The sequence below is a fragment of the Silene latifolia genome, chromosome 4 (assembly GCF_048544455.1).
Source record: "Silene latifolia isolate original U9 population chromosome 4, ASM4854445v1, whole genome shotgun sequence".
NCBI classification, from domain to species: Eukaryota; Viridiplantae; Streptophyta; class Magnoliopsida; order Caryophyllales; family Caryophyllaceae; genus Silene; species Silene latifolia.
In genome coordinates, this window is record NC_133529.1 from 47,498,618 (window position 1) to 47,514,546 (window position 15,929).

Here is a 15,929-nt window from a genome sequence, read left to right on the forward strand (position 1 = left end):
ATCAACTTTTAATCAAGCATTAATACAAATCTCATTTCCTTAATTTCTCTATTGTTCATCCTTTATTTTGAGTAATTGAAGATTATTTGGGTTTATTTGGAGGATTGACAACCTTCCAATCATTCATCAAGTACTTCTATTATTCTTTGCTTATTATTTTGGAATCATCATTAGGTATAATTCTCTTAATCCCTTTTTAATTATTGTTAATCATCTTTACTTATTCGTCATGTTTTGCTTTGTTGATATGATTGACAACCTTGTTAACATGTTAAACTTGATAATGAGTGAGTAGTTTCCTTAACTAGGGTTAATGGGGAATTAGGGGAAACCAACACGGGGGATGATTCATGGTTAATCTAATATGTTCACATAATTTATTTGCCTGCTTGTTGTGATATCAACTTATGCACATGTTATGTTTGATGAAATGCGAGCCTATGAATCCTTGCATTTTTTACCCATCACTTACCTTTTCAATGAGACTTGTAAGACATAAACCAACTCGAGTCTCATTAGACCATGCATATAGTTGAGTAGGGAGGATTAAGTCGACTTGTAGGTGTTGTACAATCTAATCGATTCGGCTCTGGGACCCAAACCTTCCTAAGATTGTAAGATATAAACCAACTCGATCTTATCACAACAATAACTGCTTGCTTATAATTTGAGAATATGTTTGTATGATCAATTCCCATGAATCTCCTATGAACCCATGACACCCTAGTGCTTTTAATCAATTGTTTACATCTCATTTTAGTCATCTTTCTTGTTTATTTTTATTGTTATTTAATTTAGTGATCTTCTTATCTCAACCCAAATTGTTACACCCTTAGGCACCACTACTTGCAATCGAAAATCCTACATAAATACCCGTCCCTTGGGATCCGACCTTTACTTGCCTCTTTACTAGTAGTAGAGTTGTTTGTGAAGTTATAAATATTGTGTTGGTCTAGGTGCTCCTAACGACAAGTAACCGAAATCTAAGCTCAAAGCAGACCGACCAAAAATGGCGCCGTTGCCGGGGACGGTGTTAACTTGATTTTATTTTCTTTGATTGTTATTAGTTGTGTCTTTCTTTGCCTTGGGGAAGTAAAACTCCTCAAGGTTTGTTCTAATTGTTTTCGAGTTGTTTGATATTTTGCATGTCTAGAAGATCACAAGGTAACTTGTTACCCATTGATCACGAAATTGAAAGGACTTTGACAACCAATAGAAGACTTGCTAGAAATACTTTGAGAGTTATTGGTGAGGTTGTAGATATTCAACCAAATACTATTGAGTTCATCAACCCTTTTGCAAGAGAAGGTGAGGAGAACCTAACACAAAATCAACCACACAATCAGCCCACAATGCCTAAGTTTTCATCACATTCCGTACCAACCGAGGAGAACCTACCCAATGGTACTCCCACACCACAACACTTAACCGGAAATTTTATTGCAGAATCCGCATTTATCCAATTAGTCGAAAGAAGCCAATTTAGGGGGATGCCTAGTGAAGACCCTCATTCTCACATGGAGACTTTTTGTGACTATTGTGATGCGATTTCACAAACCGGAGTGACTCAAGACCAAATTCGATGGGTCTTATTTCCTTTTTCTCTAATTGGTACCGCGAAACAATGGTTAAAGAGCCTTGATAAGGCTACTCTTGGAATTGACTCTTGGAAGAAGTTGGCTCTAGCTTTCTACAAAAAGTTATACCCTCCGGAAAAGACTAACATGCTAAGAGCCCAAATCACGGGTTTTAAGCAAAGGGACGAAGAATCTTTGTATGAAGCTTGGGAGCGATTCAAAGGAACTTGCCGCTCATGTCCTCATCATGGACTTAGCGAGTGGTTCTTGGTACAACAATTTTGGAATGGTCTTTATGAAGACTCCCGAAAAATTCTCAACATGGGATCAAATGGTATGTTCACCGAAGTTGACGATAATCAAACTTGGAACAAGATTGAGGAAATGGCGGTCCATAATTCACAATATAGTAGACCTCGCAAGGCTACTAGAGGAGGAAAGCATGAAGTGGACTATATTACTCAATTGGGTGCTCAACTTAGTGCTCATATTGATACCATCAACTTGAAGTTTGAAAAGGCTATGGCTAAGCTTGAAGAAGCCTCAAAATCACCAAAGCAACATGTTAATGCCATGGTAACATCTTCATCGATTCCAAGTGGAATATGTGAGAATTGTGGAACTTTGGGACATGACCAAAGTGAATGTAGGGGAACAAATGAGCAACTGAATGCTTTTCAAGCATACAAAAGTGGTACCCCTTATTCCAACTATTACAATAAAAACACCAAATTTCATCCAAATCTCTCATACAAAAGCCAAAATGTTCAAAACCCTCAACCGACATACACCCCACCTCCAATGAGAAACCAAAATCAAAGACCCTTTTACAACCAAAACCAAGGTTACCAAAATCAAACTCCATACAATCAACAAAATGACCAAGGTTTTGATGTTCAAAAAGCGGTCCTCCAAATGCAAAAGACTCAACAAGAATTTTCCACTCAAATGCAAAAAGATAGCCAAGCAAAAGACATCACCATCAACAACATCCTAGCCCACACAAAAATGTTGGAAACTCAAATGACCCAACTAGCATCTTCAAGCTCTCAAAGACAAAAGGGGCAATTACCACCTCAAAGTAATCCCCCAAGACATGAAACGGTTAGTGCCATTCACTTGAGGAGTGGTACAAGATATGAAGGGCCAAGGAAGCAAGTTGAGGATGAAGTTGTAGAGGCTAGTGACAGGAAAGAGTTGTGCAAAACTCTAGGGAAGAAGAACCCACCAATCAAGAAGTTTCAAAGAAAAATGAAGAAAAGGCCAAAGAGAAGGAGCCTATTGTGATTAGACTTCCATTCCCGAGTCGTCAAGCTAAGCCTAAGTTTGATGACCAACTTGGAAAATTCATGGAAATTGTGAAGAATTTAGAAGTCTCGATTCCTTTCACGGAATTGATCAATCACGTTCCGGCCTATGCAAAGTACATGAAGGACATTCTTACAAAGAAGAAATCAATCCGGAAGCTTGAGACTATTGCCTTCACTAAGGTGAGTAGTGCCATCCTTCAAGGGAGTTCACCTCCAAAGCTCAAGGATCCGGGAAGTTTCTCCATTTCATGCACTATTGGTGACACTACAATCAATAAAGCTTTATGTGACCTTGGGGCAAGTGTTAGTGTCATGCCATATTCGGTTAGCAAGAGGCTAGGAATGGGAGAACTCAAATGCACCAACATCACGCTTCAAATGGCGGATAGATCGACAAAGACACCTTTAGGAGTATGGGAAGATGTTCCCGTGAGAATTGGAAAATTCTTCATCCCGGTGGATTTCGTTATTGTTGACATGGAAGAAGACTCCAACATTCCTATTATCTTAGGAAGACCTTTCTTGCACACCGCGGGAGCGGTGATCGATGTGAAGCATGGAGAGCTCACCCTTGAAGTGGGAGATGAAACCATCACTTTTAATCTTGACAAGACCATGAGAGCTTCCCGATTGCATGAGCCCTGTTTTATGGTTGATCACTATAGCCGGAAGGATGATAGGAAGAAGTTGGAATTTCAATGGAGAAAGAAAGTGGATAATGCCCCATCAAAAGAGCAAGGAAATTGCAACAATGAGAGCTTGAAAAGCTCACCCATGACAAGTGAAGAGAAAGGCCTTATTGGCCAAGACAAGAAAGAAGGAGAGTTGTCTTTATCAACTCAAGACGTTTTTAGTGAGCAAGTAGACAAAGTATGCGGTCTTTGGGATGATGAGTTTGAAGGGATATTCAATCCCTATATTGGTAATGCTATGACCCAAGACCATCATGGAGAACAACAAGTGCAAAGATCTATTGAGGATCTTTATCATGATAATGAGCAAGCTTTCGACTACTTCTTCAAGGTGTTGAGTAATATCAACAACACCTTGAACATGCCCCCTTGACATCTCACATTGGATGAGAGTTTGGTGGAGTCCTCCTTAAACCACCATTTGTAAATATTCTAACTCCCTAACTTGCATTTCAATTATTCTATTGCATTTTTGTCATTTTTAGATTTACATTTTTGTGCCTTGATCAAGATATTCATCATTTTGAGAGAAGTGAGGGAGGGACTTATGAATTTATTGTTGTGTAGTGCTTAGACTTAGTGTGGGGATAGCAATTGCCTAGGCTATTCATGCCTTTGTAGTGCCCCTACAATGAAGAACACAAGAATCGAAGAATGAAATGACATGGGTTACGAAGCACCCACGGATGGACCTGAATCCGTGTGGTCAAGGAAGAATCCGAGCGTCTGAGGGATAATCCGCTCGTCCTGAAGAAATCCGAGCGTCCAAACCATCAGATGCTCGTCTGGTGAAGCTGCATAAAATAATATTTGGGTCTGACTGTTAATCCGAGCGTCCCATCAAGAAATACGCTTGTCTCAATCTGGACGGCCGTCCATCAAGAAAGACACTCGTCTTTTTGCTGCCAAATTCTGGGATTTCTCCCTGGAAAGGAATCCGAGCGTCCAAAGCAGAAGACGCTCGTCTCAGCTGAAGGAATCCGCTCGTCTTTCCCGCGGTCCGCTCGTCATGTGGCGTCTTTTCCTGAACTTTTTTTGAAGAATCCGAGCGTCCCGACCCCTGGCCCGCTCGTCTCCCACTGCAAATTCAAAGTTAACGGACCATTTTAAAACCCTCCTCCCCCATTCATTCTCATTTCTTCAAAATACAAACACTACCCAAAATCCCAAAACCCCAAAACCCCAAAACCCTCATCCTCTCCATCAACAAAAACAAATTCCCTCAACCAAATTCAACCAAATCAAATCCAAACTCCCTCACAACAAAAATTAATCTCTCCTTTTGCAACAACAAGTGATTCAAACACCAAAATCTTCAAGTTTTGAGTCGATTTTTAGGATATAAAGCAACATTCATTCATCCTAAATCGATTTGAGCATTACTAAAAATTGAAGATTTCAATCTTTCATTGGTGTAATTAAGCAAAGGAGAATGGCAAGAACAAAATGTGGAAACAAGGCACCCCAAAAGCAGACACTTTCCAAAAGGCAATTGGCTCTTCGAGCAAAACAAGTATCAAAGGCATTGGTAGTCCATGAGGCAAGGTTGGAGGTTCAAGAACAAAATCCCCCTATGGAAGCTACTACTTCAACTCCGGTCATTGAACAATTATCCAACTATCCGGAGGTAATTTTCACTTCCGACTCTCATAGGGAGAAATTCATTCTCTTTTCTAAGAAAACCATCATGCCTACTAAGTTTATTTGTGAAGATGCATTGTCAAAGTTGGGTGTCCTTGAACAAACTAAGACTTTTTTTGAGTCTATGGGGTTAAGTAAATTGTTTACAATGCTAGAATTGACATACCCCCTCCCTTACCTTGGAATTTTTGAGTTCTTTGAAAGTCACAAGGGTGGAGACTCGAACCGTCATTGAGTTTCGTCTTGAAAATGTTGATAGATGCTTATCTTATGACGAATTGGGTAAGATATTTGGCATTAGTGATAGTGCAAAATTTACAAAGATGCCTACCAAGTATGACCCCGCTCCTCTTTGGATGACAATTTCCGGAAGGAAATTCACACGTTTTCATGATTGTCGTGCTCTTTTAGTCCACCATCCGGGCATTAGAGTATAGCATAAGGTCATTGGGAATACTTTGATAGCTAGAAATGGCACAAATCATCTTACCAAACTCGATTTTATTCTTCTTGAGTCGGCTTTGAACATTGGGAGAGAATTTACCAAGCCATACAATGCTTTACGACTTTTGGTTGATCGATGGCTTAATGTTGATTGTAGCAAAGAAGGCACGACCTTTATTGCTAATGGAGGATTAGTTACCTATTTGGCTAAGCATTTTAACCGGGATTTCAACAAGAACAACATTTATGCACCGGTAAAAGGTGGCCATCTTATCGATTTTCCCACCATGATTCTAAAGTATAAAATGGGTCAAGAACGATACTCTTGACAACAAGTTTGGGTGGTTGACAAATAAAGCTAGATCCTTCACTTTGCCTAGCAAAATTTGCCGATTGAATGTTCACCGACCGAACTACCTTCTCCCACTCTCCGAAGAGACCGAGTATATCATTCAACATTAAGGAGACGAAGTTGCCGAGCCCCCCTCCTCCATTATCACCCCACCTTACCCATTTGAGTACCACGAGTTCAACCCCAAAGATGCCAAGGCGGGAAATGATTACTTGACTCTACTCATGAGGGAAATGCATAAACAAGCTTACAATGATAGAGCTGATGCTTACAAGGCCCAATATCCGCCCCTTCTACATCTAGCTAGGCAAGGACTTCTTGATCCATCTTGTCCTTTGCCTAGTTGGGCGGATAGAGAAGTATTCTTTCCTAGCACTTCTAGTGGTGGTAGACCGGGTGGAGAGGAAATGGTTGTTGATGAGAGTGGTGTCCAAGAAGGAGAAGAAGAAGAAGTTCAAGAAGAAGAGGAAAGTGAGGAAGAACAAGGAAGTGAAAGTGAGAGTGGACATGACTCCACATCTATGGAGGTTGATGATGCCTCAAGGGAGGAAGATGATGATAATGATGATACGATGGGTGAGGATTAGCAAACTTTTGGAGGCTCCTACATTCTTACACCTCCCTTATGGTTTGTCTACTTCTCTTGTTTTTCTTTTATCTTGATCATTTTATTGGAGTCCTAGAAACATTAGAGGACTAACACCTTGGCAACATTAAGGTGTTCATTTTTATTGTTCCCAACTTGAAAAATCCAAAATGACAAATTTTAGTTTCATGCATTGCATTCCATGTGCATGAATCCCCCGAAATTCTTGAGATTAGAAATAATGTCTATTTTGGTTTGGGGAAGTCCATGTATATGCATTGGGAGCTAATCTAAATTATGCTCTTCGCCATAACAAAAACACATGCATCATGTAGTGTAGTTTAGTATAGTTTGCATTTAGTTTAAAAAAAATCATGCATTTTCATTGCATAATTTCCTATCGTATTGGCCATTGAGGACAATGCCCATACTAGTGTGGGGATGGGAAATTCTAACTTGACTTTTATAAAAAATCCAAAAAAAATCAAAAAATTTCGAAAAATCCAAAAAATTGAAAAATTGAAAATCCAAAAACATGTTCATTTCCTTTATAGTGTAGTCTTGTATATATATATATATATATATATATATATATATATATATATATATATATATATATATATATATATATATATATATATATTGTTTTGTATATATTGTGTTTGTTCATCCCTTTTCACATTGATTGACTACGCCACATCCGAGACATGAGGATATTGAAGACCGCATGGTATGATCTTTCCAATCTCCTTTTTCCTCTCTATGTTAATGACTATGTGGCTTTATTTTGATTGATGCGGTATAAACAATGTGAATTTAGGACTTGCATTTAGATTATTTGGCATATTAGTTGGTAGAAGCATATGCATTAGGATGTATATATGTTAGTTGCATCATGGCATGTAGTGTGCATGTTAGAAAAATTTTGTGAAACCGTCTATTTGGGAAGCTTGACAAGTGTACATAGGCCCTAGTAGATACTTTTTCTTCTTAAGATTTGCTTGTTAGAATACTTGTAAAACACCCTAGGATGTGTCATGCTAGTATCCTTTGACCCATGGATTAAGGCCTAGTCAAGAGTACCTTGTGGTGTGATAACTCCTTGGCTACCGTTTATTACAAGGTGACCCTTGAAACCATGCAACCATCATCCATATTCTACCACAATTTTGTCATAAAAAAGGGAATGGGCACAAAAATTGTTCAAAAATATTGAGTTCAAGAAATGAAATGAAAAGTCAAAAAGTTTGCAAATGCATCAAAAAAAAAGAAAGGAGTAACAAAAATGAAAAACTCTTATGCTTCAAATATAAGGCACCCTCGTTACTAATTGGGGTGACTTTGAAAATGTTCAAAAGAAAATGCAAAAAGTTGAAAGTTGTCAAGTATTGAAATGCCAAACATCAAAAGAAATGGCAAAAAGAAAGTGTTCTCAAATGTCAAATGCCACAAGAAATTGGGGGGAAAACAACAACAAAAGCAAACTCCCAAATGAAACTCAAATCCTATTGATCCCTTTACCCATCATATCCATTTTTGTGCATGGTAGAGAAGGGACGGCCCTTCTTCTTGTCTAGGCAAGAGGGGGAATTCCGCGATCCTACAGTGTTTCTAACACCATAGGGAGTCTACTCTTGACAAAAGCATTTAACGATTGAGGACAAAGGTATCCTAGCTTGACACAACTTGGAGGTGATTTATTGGTATCCTTCTAGGCTTAGTAGTTTGAAGAAACCATATCTATGAAGGAGTGTGTACCCTTGAATTACTTCCCCTCTAGATAATTTCCGCCACTTAGATGAGGAAAGTGGCTATTCATTTTTGTACATGCATCCATTACTTGTTTTGTGTGCTTTAATGATTGGATGTGTCGCCATTTTGGCAAGACCCACCTTGCCTTGCAAGAAGGCATCCTACCTCATGGTTGTCTTGTTGTGAGTTGAAGGGGCGGAGTGAGACCCGCTAATTGTCTCATATCGGCTATATTAGTAGTTTAGTTTAAATAAGGGTCCCAGTTTTGTCACCTCTTTACTCGGGACGAGCAAAGGTTCGGTTTGGGGATATTTGATGTGACCAATATTTGAGCATATTTAGTCCCCGAATTAGCCTCGTTCCTATGCTTTTTAGTGCATATTTGGGTCATTTACTATCTTTAGTCCTTTGTTTTGCATATTCTTTGAGGTTTTGTTCCCTTGGTAGGAGAGGAGTGCAAACCTTGCATTTTCATGGCAAAATAGAGCTAAATTGATCAAAACTAATGACCAAGCATAAAAGTAAAGACAAGACTAGAAGGCCTTTGTAAATAATGTAGTAGATGGGCAATGATGAAGAAGATCCTTGCATCTTCGACAAAATCCCGGAGGATTGTTGGAAGAGGAAAAGAAGGAAAGAAGAAAAAGCTCACTGGACTGGAATCCGCTCGTCCCAGCATCGGGCCGCTCGTCCAAAGCCACAATCCGAGCGTCCCAGCACCAGGCCGCTCGTCCAAGAGCTCCTGAATCCGCTCGTCCCACACACCAAGCCGCTCGTCCACCACCTCCAGAATTCGCTCGTCCCGACCCTTTGGACGCTCGGATTGTTCTCCAGTGCAGCCCAGCTTCTTCTTGTTCTACTCGGGATGTGAATATTTTCGAAAGACTAGCAAAAAGGAGACTCGCATCTTTCTTCGAGAGGAGCATTTCCTCAACTTTTCTTAAGGACTTAATCGTCATTTAAGCCCTTAGTAACCCTAATTTGTGCACCTAATCCCCACTATAAATACCCCATTATACTAATTAGATTATCATGTTCTTCTTATCAATCTTTAGTGTAGTTTATATTATTCTAATCTCTCTTTAATCTTGTAATCAACTTTTAATCAAGCATTAATACAAATCCCATTTCCTTCATTTCTCTATTGTTCATCCTTTATTTTGAGTAATTGAAGATTATTTGGGTTTATTTGGAGGATTGACAACCTTCCAATCATTCATCAAGTACTTCTATTATTCTTTGCTTATTATTTTGGAATCATCATTAGGTATAATTCTCTTAATCCCTTTTTAATTATTGTTAATCATCTTTACTTATTCATCATGTTTTGCTTTGTTGATATGATTGACAACCTTGTTAACATGTTAAACTTGATAATGGGTGAGTAGTTTCCTTAACTAGGGTTAATGGGGAATTAGGGGAAACCAACACGGGGGATGATTCATGCTTAATCTAATATGTTCACATAATTTATTTGCTTGCTTGTTGTGATCTCAACTTATGCACATGTTATGTTTGATGAAATGCGAGCCTATGAATCCTTGCATTTTTTACCCATCACTTACCTTTTCAATGAGACTTGTAAGACATAAACCAACTCGAGTCTCATTAGACCATGCATATAGTTGAGTAGGGAGGATTAAGTCGACTTGTAGGTGTTGTACAATCTAATCGATTCGGCTCCGGGACCCAAACCTTCCTAAGATTGTAAGATATAAACCAACTCGATCTTATCACAACAATAACTGCTTGCTTATAATTTGAGAATATGTTTGTATGATCAATTCCCATGAATCCCCTATGAACCCATGACACCCTAGTGCTTTTAATCAATTGTTTACATCTCATTTTAGTCATCTTGCTTGTTTATTTTTATTGTTATTTAGTTTAGTGATCTTCTTATCTCAACCCAAATTGTGACACCCTTAGGCACCACTACTTGCAATCGAAAATCCTACATAAATACCCGTCCCTTGGGATCCGACCTTTACTTGCCTCTTTACTAGTAGTAGAGTTGTTTGTGAAGTTATAAATATTGTTTTGGTCTAGGTGCTCCTAACGACAAGTAACCGAAATCTAAGCTCAAAGCGGACCGACCAGGACTACTTTTGGTCCATTTCGGTTTTCGACATTTGCCCCACAAATGCTTATAAGTCTTATATTTAATTATCTTACATAATTAAATATTAATTTAATTATTTAACACTTAAATAATATAAATTAACTATCAATAATTACTTAACTATTAAGTAATCATAAGACCATTTTATCAACATACAATGTGTCAATATTAACCCATTTAACTAATTTTACAACCTCTTGTAAAATTTATTAGCTAATTGATTCTACCTCAAAACATATACACATATCGTATAAAATTAGTTAATTAACAATTAATTAATAAATTCTAATCATTTATTATTTAAATATCACATAATTAAATAATAAATCTCCTTGTCCCGAGTTCGTAACCCGTCATCAAATAATACATTTACGTGACTAATTAAAAGTCAAATAATACAAGGAATTAATTATCTCGTATCTCATACAAATAATTAATTTATTCTATTTGGGCGTCATCCTATAGGTGTGACCTAAAGGGATCAGCTGATCACCGCCGTCACACGACAGTAATGTCAAACTCTAGTCAGCCAATCATTACCGATTAACGATGACCAACTGATTAATAAAAAGATAAATCCCTGATATTCCTTTTACGAGATTTAATATGTAAACGCACTCATTGTGGAGGACATTACTCCAACAACCTCTGCCTAGAGCCCTAGGAAACAGACTATGGATGCTAGCAATGACATACTATTTTTCTAAATGGATAGAGGCAGAAGCATTCACGGAGGTAAAAGACAAACAGGTTATTTCTTTATCAAGCGTAATATCATCTGCAGGTTTGGCATCCCATCAGAAATCATATGTGAAAATGGATCGCAATTCATCTTAAATGGCGTGATAGGATACTGTGCCAGATGGAACATCTCTCTGAAAAAATCAGCACCCAAGGCTCCAAAGTCCAACGGGCAAGCTGAATCCAGCAATAAAATCATCATGGATAACTTAAGAAGGAGATTGCAGGAGTTAGGAGGAAAGTGGGCAGATGAGTTGCCACTAGTGCTCTGGTCAGACAGAACGACACCAAAGACGGCGACAGGCCAGACACCCTTCAGTCTGGTGTTTGGCGCAGAAGCAGTAATTCTATCAGAAGTTCTAGTTCCAACTCACAGGTATGGATGTATGACACTGAACAGTGCAGAGATGGTCAGGAGCCTGGACACGATAGACGAGCTGCGAGTAAGTGCAAAGATACGTCTGGTTTCCTACTAGCAGTCAGTAGCCAAAAGTTACAACAAAGACGTAAAAATCAGGCTCCTAGAGGTAGGAGACCCGGTTCTCCGCGAAGTGTTCCAAAACACCAAGAATCGCAAGGCAGGCAAATTCGCCTATAAATGGAAAGGACCATACCAGGTTGAAGGCGATGTTGGCCATTGGGCGTACAGATTGATGACCATGGACGGTCAAATCATACACAAACCATGGAACATACTTCACCTGAAGAGGCATCACTTTTGATAACAAGTAGAGTTTTAGTTTACAGAGTTTTGTACCCAAAAACGCCAAAAAAAAAAACGGTAGTAGGCATACTACCAATTTTGTTCCATTTCTTTTCTTTTATTTCTTTGAACTCTAAAACTACTATTGGAGCTGTGTGGTCTGTAGCTTCCTGATACCGTCGTCAGGTACCAAAAATAAATACCTAAGTACTACTAACAGAAGTCAGCGGTAAGTAGGGTCGATCTCCATAGGAAGGCGGTCACTATCCACTTGTCTACTCAGTCTGTCTAAGGTTACAGTGGGGGTTTTGATTGTTTTGACTAAACTAACGAGATTAAGGCAAGAGAAATAGAAATGAGAGACATTAAGCAGAGGGAAAGGAAACTAGGATGTCGGTTCATCAATGAACGTCAATTAATTGCAGTTAAAGTCACAGATTAGTCGATGTGTCGGTCTAAGGGGCAATGAATATCTCCTTCCGGTCTCAACTCGCCCTAAAATAATATTAGCTTAGCTTCCGCCCTCACTAAAGCATTCTATCGTTCACTGCGGGTCTCACCCCTTCCAACCTTCCGGTCCAGGTTAATGCTTACCAAATTAAAAAGGCTAATTGCATCGATTCAATCAGCAAGATACAACTAAAGCAACGATTAACAACATAGACATAAACAACAACGACAATCTATAAACTAATTAGCAATTAACATTCATTCATCGAATCCCCCAATCCTAGCAGAGAGAAATTAGCTAGACATAAATAAGGGTAAAGGGAGAACAAAAGGTAGAAGAACAAATAAGCATTAATTAAATAAAAGAGAAAAGAGGAAGAGAAAATTACAAAGTAAAATCCGGCAAAGGAAGAGAAGCAGAGAAAAAGTAACGTATACGATGTATGATGATCCCCCCCGATCCTGAGTGACGTCTCCTCCTTTCCTATTTATAAGAAATAGGATTTTATTTGACCTAATAACGAAAATAGACTAAAAAGCCCGAGCACATTAGAGAAACCACTCGATCGAGCCATTTGAAACAGCTCGATCGAGTAGATCCAAGCACGAACCACTCGATCGAGTGAAATAACCACTCGATCGAGTAAACCTCTAAATGCAACTATTCGATCGACCACAACTTGTACTCGATCGACGTCTTCTACCATATAAAAGCATTCTATCGACCAGAAAACCACTCGATCCAATGACTTTGACTTCAGCAGCTCAAAATTTCGTTAGTTTCAGCTTTGACTTGTCTTTTTAGCTCCCGAAGTGGCTTCACGCATTCCAAGACAGCTACATTTCCGCTCCAAATTCACTCTTCCTCCAAATGCATGCAAAACGGACGGTAAAAGGCTTGATTTCACTACTTTCTGGTCCATTCCTGCAAATAAGGCAAAACAAACCAAAGTAGCATATTCGGGGCATTACGTGGCATAAAACTACGATAATAACATAGAAATACGTGCATAAAAAAGGCCAAAAAGGACTATATAAAATGCACGTATAAAATCTCCCCAAACCGAACCTTTACTCGTCCTCGAGTAAACTAAATGCAACTAATGAAACGGAAAAGATAACTCAGAGCTAGCCACAAATGCCCACTCAAACCAATTTAATGCAAGCAAACTAACACTTATACCAAAACAGTCAAATGCAAACGAGTTATAGGATGTCTATAATAAAGCTGAACCGTCGACCTTGCAAGACCTTTGATAATGGACTGTCACAGGTCACTCTTCTCTGATGAAGCAAAGGGTAAGCATATGAATGTAAGAGAGAAAGAAATATAGTCGCTCACCTAAACTACGACCTACATAAACATGCATGCAACTGATATGATAGACAATTCTAACTACCACACATTCATTCCAACCAAACGAGGTCCTGTCACAGCCGAGGGCTTACCAAAGTATGGTAAAGTGAGTTAATGGGTAAGAAAAGGCAAAACATTTATGGAAATGTGGAGGTATAGGCGGCCAAGCTAGTACCTAAACAAAACCATATAACAGCATCCATTTCCAACTCAATTATAGAATTAAGCACGGTGCCCTCCAATTGGCACAAAACTCACCAAACCGAACTGAAAATACTCCTAAAAAAAAATATGAATAAAGCGTAGGAGCAGAAACCATCTCAACAATTCTTCTTTCTTTTTTCGGTTTCCTTTTCTTTTCCGAATTTTTTTCTTTTTTTTTTTTATTTTTTTTTCACGTCTTTTTTCATCATCCTCCTTTTCTTTATAAATTAACAACTCCGAATCAATATAAAACAAGCGAAACTTGGCACGATAAATTACATACCGCAAAAACATACACTAAACTAGCTTGGCAAGGCAGGCTAAATTTGGATGTAGCTAAGGGTCAACAGGCAAATTTGGCTAAATGTGGAGTTAAATGGGTAAAAATAAAAGAAAGGGGAATGTAAGCACCTCCCTGCATGTGACACCAACCACTAACCCGAATGTATGCAGGCAAAAAGCAATTGAATTTCATATACGTGCAAATTGATGATACATGTTATGCAAGGAGTATACTACTCACAATCCTACGTGAAACCGGTCACAAATGACACCAGTTTATAAGGCTCTATATCTTAGAAATTATAAGTAGTTTGCCAAAATTATCAGGTCAAGTCTATTCGTTCAGCTAAATTTTAACATTAACTCGTAGATTATGCAATAAGACAAAGCTAAAAGATAATTAGTTTATGCAAGGCTTAAGCAAAAAGACAAATTGTAGTGCAATTTCATCATTGAAATCCACCGTTCCGACTCAACCTACATGCTAAAATAAACGTGAAATTTTTAAATTGTTTTGAGAATTTTAAATTTTATAAAAATAAACAACAATGCATACAGAAATTAAATGCGATAACAGAAATGCAATAAAAACAGTATGCAGACACAGATATGGATGCATAACCTCCCCAAACCAAACCGTACAATGCCCTCATTGTACCAAAACATGGAAAGGAAATGCAAACTAAAAGAGAAAGAGTGTGGATGCGGAAAGCTTACAAGATTGCGCGAATAAGGGACTTCCCCAAACCAGCCAGCAACATGGGAGGTCGCAAACAACTGCCAAAACATCGTCACAGGAAGCTAATCCAAGCAATGGGCATCTTAAATAGCTCGATCGAGGAAGATAGGGCACTCGAACGAGGGATCTGTTAGAATTCATTAATCTCATTAATTTACATATTCATATATATTCAAATTTATTTAGTCATAAAATAAATTCTAGATCTTATGCATGCAAACTAAAATAAACAAGAGAAGAAATCGTCTTTCTTACTATGGAATTTCGGATTAAAGGGCACAAGTAAGATCTCCTTCTTACTTGTTCTTGAGCTTTCCTTAAAGTGGATGAACAAAGGATCCAAAATAGAATCCCTCCCAAATGTGAATACCCAAAGAAATCCCTTAATAACTAATATTATTATGATCTAGTAATAATATAAGTTTTACTATAAAATTGACACAAAAATATTTGTAATTGCTCTTGAATAATCGGTCCAAGAGGGAGTAATTTTTGTGGTTTTATTTCTCTAAGATTCTCACAAATAGTAGAAAGAATTATATTTTTCTTACACTAGAAAAATTAGTTGAAGTTGTGAATGAAAAATTGTAGAGGAAAAACTCTATAATCCCTCTTGGAAAACCGGTTGGAGGAGCTCATTGGGAAGCCAATGCACGGATCCAACTTTCTTCCCAAGAAGTGTAGGCTTGCATGGCTACTAGTTGGTTTTCATCATTGTGTTTTTTTACTTAAATAAAAAACACAATATAAACCTTAAACTCCCTCCATATTTTCGGCAAATACAAAATAAAATGGAAGGTCTATTTTATTTTGTCATTTGTCAATTGTGACATATGTGACATGTTACTTGACATGTGAATTTGTAATGTATTTTTAACATATTAAAAATCAACATACTCATAAAATACGTCATATACAAAATCCACTAGTAATTCGTAATCACTTGTACCAAAATGGTTTATCAAATTATAAATTAC

General features: G+C 38.0%; 1 non-coding gene across 1 annotated transcript; it reads right to left on the reverse strand.

Annotated features, from left to right (window-relative positions):
- Window positions 1–1,724: 1,724 nt before the first annotated feature.
- On the reverse strand, window positions 1,725–1,831 carry LOC141654392 (small nucleolar RNA R71). Its single transcript, XR_012547953.1, has one exon. It is a non-coding gene; the product is annotated as a small nucleolar RNA R71 (small nucleolar RNA).
- Between the last annotated feature and the right edge of the window lie 14,098 nt (window positions 1,832–15,929).